This window comes from Amblyomma maculatum, chromosome 1 (assembly GCF_055883805.1).
Source record: "Amblyomma maculatum isolate TAMU_Amacu chromosome 1, ASM5588380v1, whole genome shotgun sequence".
Classification (NCBI taxonomy): domain Eukaryota; kingdom Metazoa; phylum Arthropoda; class Arachnida; order Ixodida; family Ixodidae; genus Amblyomma; species Amblyomma maculatum.
Window position 1 is genome coordinate 107,833,711 of NC_139344.1, and position 8,447 is coordinate 107,842,157.

The following is an 8,447-nucleotide window of genomic DNA, read 5'->3' on the forward strand; positions in this document are numbered from 1 at the left end:
ACCGGGACATCACAGCGGCTGTGAGGAAAGGAGGGGAAGCGACACAAGTTGCTGGAACCAGACGTCTCGCTCAACGTCGGAGGCAGGATTTGCGCAATGCTGGGCTGCGCTCAGCCAATACCTAGACTTTTGGTGGTGTTGGCTCAGCTAAGGCCGCTTTCGAATAGAAGTTTCCAAGCGCGGAAACAGCGCTCGAATGCCTCCTTGTTTACGTATCGTACTTTTCCAGGCAGCCCTTCTATTTCCCATTTCGCTCTGCTTTCTAAAGCCCTTCACTGCCAGTAGCAAATATGACTGAGTGAATAAACGAAACCTTTTCGAGGCCGGCTTCAAGTGTAGGCAGTTGTGTATTTCCCGCTGCCAGCGAGAGTATATATATATATATATATATATATATATATATATATATATATATATATATATATATATATATATATATATATATATATATATATATATACACACGCAAGCTGAGAAGGAATTCCAGAGCGCCCCTCCTCCTCCTGCTCTACCCCTCTCAGTCGTCCACTGTTTCGTTTATACCTCATAGTTTTTAAGGCTTCATCTCTGCCAACCCTTTGAAGCTTTGTTTTCTCTCTAGCTTTGCTTATTCGCGTTCACCCTTGGATGGCTGCGGTCTCTTTTTCTATAGTTAGTTTTCTTTAGCTTTAGCATGATAGGGTGGACTACTGCGAGTGTAAATTCAATTATTGCTTCTCCATAGCTACTTCCTGATCACTGTCTAGGATACGAAGAGATCACAGGAAAATCTGAAGCCAGAAGATAAAAACACTGGGAACATAGGCCTGCAGCAGACGAAGCAGTTTGTGCATAAAGCTAGCAAAATAACTTATAAAAGACTACATTCAGTTTAGCCTGTTGGCAGCGGCTTTCTACATTTAGCAACATAAGCAAATAGCCGAAACTGGCAAGAAACGACAATATTTGCCGCTGTCTTGTCGCTTTGCATCCTATGTGCATCTACCATTCCCCGGCAATACAATGGTGCACTGAATTAAAATAGCTCTTCATTAAACACATTCCAACTAATTTCTACCAATAGAAAATAGCCTCACATCTTTGCTTGAAGCAGAAGCCCACTAAGCATTTATTTGCTCACTTTAGAGCAAATCAGTGCTGCTGATTGTGTGACAATGAATATTACAACTCTTCATCAGCTGTATTCACAGTATGATCGTTTACAGGTATTATTTTCACAAAGAGACTAGAAACGACTCTGAAAAAAATTTCCTTCAGTCAAAGTAGGGTCAAATATAGATTTTCATATCGATAAGGGCCAAATCCAAAATTGCTTACATTGTTTAAATTATTGCATAAAATTTTATGAAATTTCTGTGTTGAGTATTTCTAATACATGAAGCAAATTAAAAAATAACTTGTGCTGATAGCAACCTTTTGCGTATTTCTCAGTTTGTGTTTCCGTGGACTTCCCTAATTTAATAAAAAAAAATATTGACTTGTAAGTGTGCTAGTGTTTATGTTGATGACCTTATGCTGTGCTAGTAGGCAAAATCAAAAAGCAGCATAGCACTGGTTGCATTCGGTACGTTAAACAGTTTCACTAAATTCGATGTCGACAAGAGAGCACCTTCCCAAAGCTCTACAACCGAGTTGGATGCCTTTGCATAAGTGTGCCTAAGTTAATTGACGTAAAAAATAAAAAAAAAATCAATGATTACAGCAGACGTTCGGTGACTGGGCACGAGTCAACTGCAATTGTTAATGTATATTATGTTTTACAGTAGCCAAAACTGCTCGCCTGCTAGAAACGACACAACGTCGTTACGCGCCATAGAGCATTGGTCCCATGCCATCATCCCTAGGAGCATGAGCGTTGGTGCCTTTCGACTACAAAATGGTAGGGTTTTGACGTAGTTATATCGAGTAGAAGGCTCGGTAGCGTTTATGCACACATGGAAGCTGATGGGGATGATGTGCAATGAGTAGCGCGAGAGTGCGTAGCAGTGTGCACGCGGGATGATACGACATCCCGCCCCGCTTCTCAAAAGGAATTTATCGCTTTAAATCCGCTCCGGCCTTTTTTTTTTTTTTTTTAAATTTGAAAGCGCTATAAGCGGTCGCACAAGTGTTAGACTGTTTTGATAAGCTCTGAACCTCAGGATTAGCGCTAATTCGCATTCAAAGATGACTACTGAAACGCCACAGCCAGTCAGCTTTGCTTTACATGTTTCGGCGGGCATATTTATTTGACACAGAAAGCACTGCTATCAATAATTTGGCTTGTAACCGTCAAGCCACCACAGCCACCACACCATGCGCTACTTACCTCGGAGAATCGCTGAAGAGCTTGCAGATCAAGCCACTTGTCATATCGTAGAGTAGATGACCGAAGTAAAAATCGAGCTGTGCCAAGGTGCCTCGGAGCCGGAGACCCTGACACGCTGCGCACTGATGACCTCATTTGGAATTAGGAGGGCTAACTGCAGCTCTCCGAAATCCTCTTTCTAGAATCTAAAAATCCTGTTGAACACTATGTTGTTGTTGGCGCCGATGTTGAAGGGTACCACGCTCACGTAAGTTCCTTCGAGGCTTTGGAATATCGCGCTGCCGTTGAAATCAATGCATGTCTTCAAATTCATCCCATGATAGGGTGCTCAAAAAAGCTGCCTGTCGTGAAGGGTGAAGGATGCTGTCGGCATGATGTAACGTAACGTGGGCAGGTTGCACCGATAGCACGAGCAAATTCTAGCACACGACCGAACACCAGCAAACACGAGCAGTTGTTTCCTTCCTCCATGCGAGCACCAAAACAAACGGATTTAATGCAACTAGGCTTGGATTGTTCAGGCTTGCTGCAGGTGGCAAAGTGGTTAAAAGTGAGCTCAAATTAATAATTATTCGAAACACAGCTAACACGTCAACATGATGACTTCGGGGGATCTGCATGTGACATTTTTGTGACATTATTTGAAGCATTTATTACAAATAGCTTCTATCTTTTTTTATTGGATAGCCATCATCATCATCTGCATGTACGTCTAGCGATACGTCTTGCGTATGGGCGATACGTACAGCTAAAACGTGTTTTGCCCGGTGTCAGCCGAATACGTCTACATCAATTTTCACGCATGCGCAGTAAGCGTCCGATACGTCTACGTCTGTACGTCTCCGGGAGACGTAATACGTCTCCGGTAAGCTAAATCTCTCTATTCTTGCCTCTTTTCACGGAGCAGAAACGTGCTCGGAGAAGTGACGCTCATCGCCCCGTGGTACTGTTCTTATTTCAGCGCAGTTCTTGATTCTGTATACTGAGAGCAACTATACGTTTGGCTGCGATGTTCTGCCTTGTAGTTAGGTGTGCACGGTATTTTTTTTTTTTTCCCGAGTCCTTCAGTTTTTTTTTTGTTGTTTTTTTTTTTCGGTGACCACTTATTACCAACACAACTGTGAATACACATAACATAATAAAAAACACATAAGAAAAGCTTAAGCGGAAGCAAAGTGTCTAGGAAGTGACGTCATAAGTTACAGGTTCAGAACCGAGGCAGAATTTTGAAAATACCTATCGGCACCCTCCTTGCACACAACATATACACTCACCTGCACTTCGCAGTTCGTTTGATTCAGACTCCGCCGTATAGCCACGAGTGTAGACAACTACTATTTACCTGCATGCACTTCTATGGTTGCTTTCCTGCCCAGTTGCTTAACCAGAGCGTTTTTAACGTGGCGTTTAAGGTGGGTGCAATGAGGCAGATTTCACACTATATTGTAAAGCCGAACATTATCTTCATTTTGTTTTTTATCTCCCTGTCTCGTGTGCTGTGATGTCTCTTTCTGTAGTTATCAATATATATAGTACGACTCAACGCAGATTTTAAGGCGAAAACCTTTAATGCCTCGTCGTTGTCGACAGAAGGTTGTCAGCAGAGGTGTCACGCTTTCGAGAGCGAGGGTGAAAAATAAATTAATAAACCTTGTCTCCACCGGGAATCGAACCTACATCCCTTGGATCACCAGCCAAGCGCTTTACCAATTGCGCCCCGCCCCGGATTGTGAAGTGCTCTTCACAATTTCCCTTGTCTACCGTGGGGATGATAGCGGGATTCCGCGAGTGACAGATGCTGCGCCTTTCCTTTCTTGTAAACAAATTATAGAACGCCGGTGAACTTTGATGCGTTCAATGGAGTGCCGGTTCTGTTCGACAAGGGGCGCGCCATGTACCGTCACGACAGGTGATGACACCACCAGGCGATCCATGCATATACGAAGCTGATACCGCCGGGCGTCCGATCCAGGCGTCCGTGCGGTACCTTTCATTTGCCGCTTCCTCGAACGCCGCACCACACAGCAAACAGAAGCAGACCCCAGATGTCTAGGAGGCGTTAAGCAGACATCAGCGGCGTTTTTAATTGTTTTACAGGATATAAAAGGCGCAGTATCTGTCACAATTCTCCGCAGGCATATGTACCATGCCGTATAGGAAGGGAGGAAGGTAGGAGTGAGAGAAGAGAGGGAGATAGAGGTGCCGTAGTGGAGGGCTACGATCCACCGCGCTATAATGGCTTTCGCCTCATCGTACTTAAGTGGTACAAAGTGCCCTCTAGAATTTTCTTGCTTCTGTAAAGCAGCGGATACACTCGCGCCAATGATTGTGAAAAGCGCCCCTTTTCTGACGCCAGTTTACAATAATACGCCCATTTTCGTCCCAATGCATTTATTATCACTCAAAAGGCCGACGGAAATTGGCGGTACAGCAACGGGACAGTCGATGGGCGACGATAGCGAAGGGTGAAAAGAATCGAAAGTGAATATAAAAAAAAAAAATAACCCTGTTCTGGCCCTTGGATATATCCGTCACTGAATCCTCTCAGGCGCGCACGCACCGTGTCGGATCTGTATCCGAGACCACTCTACATGACCTCTAACGATCGCAAGTCTGGTTTCTGGCTTGGGTTACATTCCAGTGCCTTGCTGTCCTGATCGTTATTGCGCATAAGCACTTTGTCAGGCGTCTCCACGCCACTTTTATCACCGGAACCAGTAATTATACTCCGTTTCACAAGCGGCTTGCAGCACTGCAAAAATTAAGTGCGATCTGAGCCCATCAGGATGGCGCCAACTGTATGATAACGCTCATTCTCCTGTGCCGCCGTCGTAAGAGCACAACCACCGTGTAGCGCGCACCACTGTGTTTGGCTAAAACTGCACTCACCTTTCGCAGTGCTCCAAACCTCTTGTGAAGCGTGTGGCGGAAGATGAAATAAAACTGAAGGAAAATAATTGTTTGTGTCGGCTGTTATCTCAGATCAGGCAGAAAGTAAACGCACTCTTTTTTTTTTCTTTTCACACGCAGGTTTACTCGCAGAAGTTCAACTCTGGGCTACGCGGTAACACCGGAGTAGTGGACACGGGTTTAATCGAACCGCATGAGGTTCTTTAACGGCAAAACTTTCCTTGTTTGGGGTTTTTCCTGGGGCTAAATCTAGAAAGAAAGTAAACAGCATATTGTTTTTTTTTGTTTTTTTCGTAAGAAATAGGCTGATTAAGCAGTAGTTTTCCGCGCTAATGAGTCCTGCAGGATCAGCACAGCTCAATTGTGTGGGAAAGAGGATCATGCAAGCCGCCCATCCTCTTCCTCACTTGTCGCGAAAACGAGCAAACAAAATTACGAGGGACTTTAGCGACTGAAGTAATGAAAGGCGAAAGCCTGAATGCCGCATTCTGCTACGCAACTGGCACTAATCAGTGATTAATTAATTAATTATGATCTAATAATTAAACATTATATTAGTCAATTATAATTCATTACTGATTAGTGCCAGTTGCGTAGCAGAATGCGGCATTCAGCTTTCGCCTTTCACTACTTTAGTCGCTAAAGTCCCTCGTAATTTTTTTTCTTTATTTTCTTTGTCCGCATGAGGCAGCGGAGGTGGTTCAGCTACAGAGCCAGTAGCAGGCCCATGCAATATAATTAGTCATTAAGCAGGTGGGTAATTATAATTAAGTATATACTTACCTAATTAGTTACCAATTAGCTATTACTGGTTAATTCATTAATTAGTCGTTAATTAGTAGTTGGTTATTGATCGACACATGGCCATATAAGGCACGCATTCGAACATAGTGTGGTGGTGCTCTGTGGTTGGTCGTGACCTCTATGATGTCATCCCGCCTCATCCAATCAGAGCCGCCGCAAAAGAGGGACACATTTTGTCCACGACCGCATGAGCCATTACCCTAATATTTAACGACGATCAACAATCAGTAGCCCTGCCGTTAGCTTTGTACAAGTCCACTGAATTTACAGAGGGTCTGAAATTCACGGCAAGCCAATGTGTGTCAACCATTTACAGTCGCAGACCTTTCGTCCCTCCAAGGAGGCCGTCGACAGACGCCATTTCTTATTTTTGCTTTTTTCGAAGACGTAAATATAGCTTCCCCTGTGCTCGCAGGGGTTATTCCGCACACAGACAGCTCCCAATTTGAGAGCCTTCGGCCCTCGGCAAATGGTCTTCGCTAGCGGGCGTGCATACGCGCACGACCCGCAGAACAAAGCTGCAAAAGGAACTCAATTTTGAGAAGCAGCCAGCGCGGGCTTTCGGTTTCGCTGCGCAGACTATTCCCAAGGAACGGGGGCGGTGCTCGCGATCAGTGAACCCTTCTTTTTGTAACGCTAATAGCTGCACGAAGCGTACGCACAAGCTCCTCGGCAGTCTTGCTTAAAATGGTAATGCGCGCTTCCACCGCGGAGACTTATGCGGACCACACAACAGGCCCAGAAGGCCATCACTGGCGGGGCGGTGAGTGATTCGCTTGACGCACGCTGAAGCAGGCAGTTCGCGGACCAGAACCTCGTGCCGCAGATGCTGTGCAGTGCTGCTAAAGGAGAGCGCAGTTGAAAATGTCAGCCTTCCTGTGACACTGATCCCGTAGAATAGGTGAGCCGAGCTCGAGTCGGGCCGCGTGCGCGCAGCCTCGGAAGCGTGACGCTTATTGTGCTTGACACGAAGCCCTGAGGAGCAACGGTTGCTATGAGAAAGGACAGCACATGGAGCGTGGAAACAAGGCGAGGTAATCTGGATGCGCCGTTTATAATTTTATACCCTATATGAGAACTGAAGGCGCTGCATCAGTCGATATATACCTTGCGGTATCCGTATCTCTGTTTACAGTTTTGCAGCTTTCATTGCGAATTTCAACGATATTGTTCTTAGTGGACATTACTGGCTAGGAGGCTGGTTTTACACGAGCCATGTTTTCATGTTCAGCGAGCGTATCAGCGAAATGCGCGGCCTGCTCGCGACAGTCGATCACATCGCATCCGTTACATTCGGCAGTAACTAAATTGAGGGGGGAGGGGGGAAGGGGGGTTAAAGAGTTGTGTACGAGGCAGGCTTTTTTCCGATGGAAGCCGGTCTGACGTCAACAGTGTATAAGGAGACGCCAAACGCTAAGCGATTTCACGCATTTCGAAGCGCAATACCGTGTGTCTGCTCGAGTATTCAGAATGGTGGCGTTCCCCGGGGACTACTCCAGGAGTGAAGAGTCGCCCGTATTTTCCGCTGCGAGTCGAGCGCTGGCGTTCGTGGCGGCGGCTTCCGCTATCACGTACATACACGTACACTGCGCGCAACTGCCGCGCCGGGGTGTGGGAGCCTCCCTACGCGCCGTCGGTCGCCGTTCACGATGGAGAGCGACAACAATGGCCGCACTGAAATTGAGCATCGGCAAAAGTTGGAGGGGGGCAGGGGGAGAGGGGGGGGGGGGGGGGTCTGCGTGCGATTCGACTCGTACTCTCAATTCTACGCGCATAGGTTGTACTTCAATCCAGGCAACCTCTGTACATTCCACACTTCCATCGCCCCGAATGATCGCTTGCCCCCTGTCGATGATAGCAGTCAGAAGCGGACTGTTTCGGCTTCTCAGGGTAGTGTCTGTTTTCGTCGCTATTTTCTTCTTCCTCTCAAGTCTCAGCTGTCGCGCTCTGACCGCTCCGTCTCCACAACCTGTGTAAACAGCGGAAGATGACCGCGAAAGAAACGAATTCTATAAAAGAGCGCGTAAGGGCCGGTTTCCATCCGCGCGAAAACAGCGCGGCTCTTTTCTGCTGGCGTTAGAGCAGAGTCATTTTCTCGTAATCACTCCTCTCCCGTCTGCCGCAGGGAAAGGCCGTCCTCGACCGCACACGTTCAACTCGAGCGTGGTAGACCGAAACCAGTCAGCGGGGAAACTCGCTTCCTCCACTCTCCCAGGTGACGCCCCCGGGAAATATTGCAGTGGTTGTTGTAGCCAGTGTGAAGCCAGTGACAGCCGTGCACGGAATAATAATGCACTGTTCGTGAAGTGCGCCTGCGCGCTTACCCGGGGAAGTTTTTGCTGGGCGCAACCATTCGCTAAGGATGTCTGTCCATGTTGTTCGCGGTTTCAATGTAGTTGTCTCATTCTCGTCTGAGCACGGCACG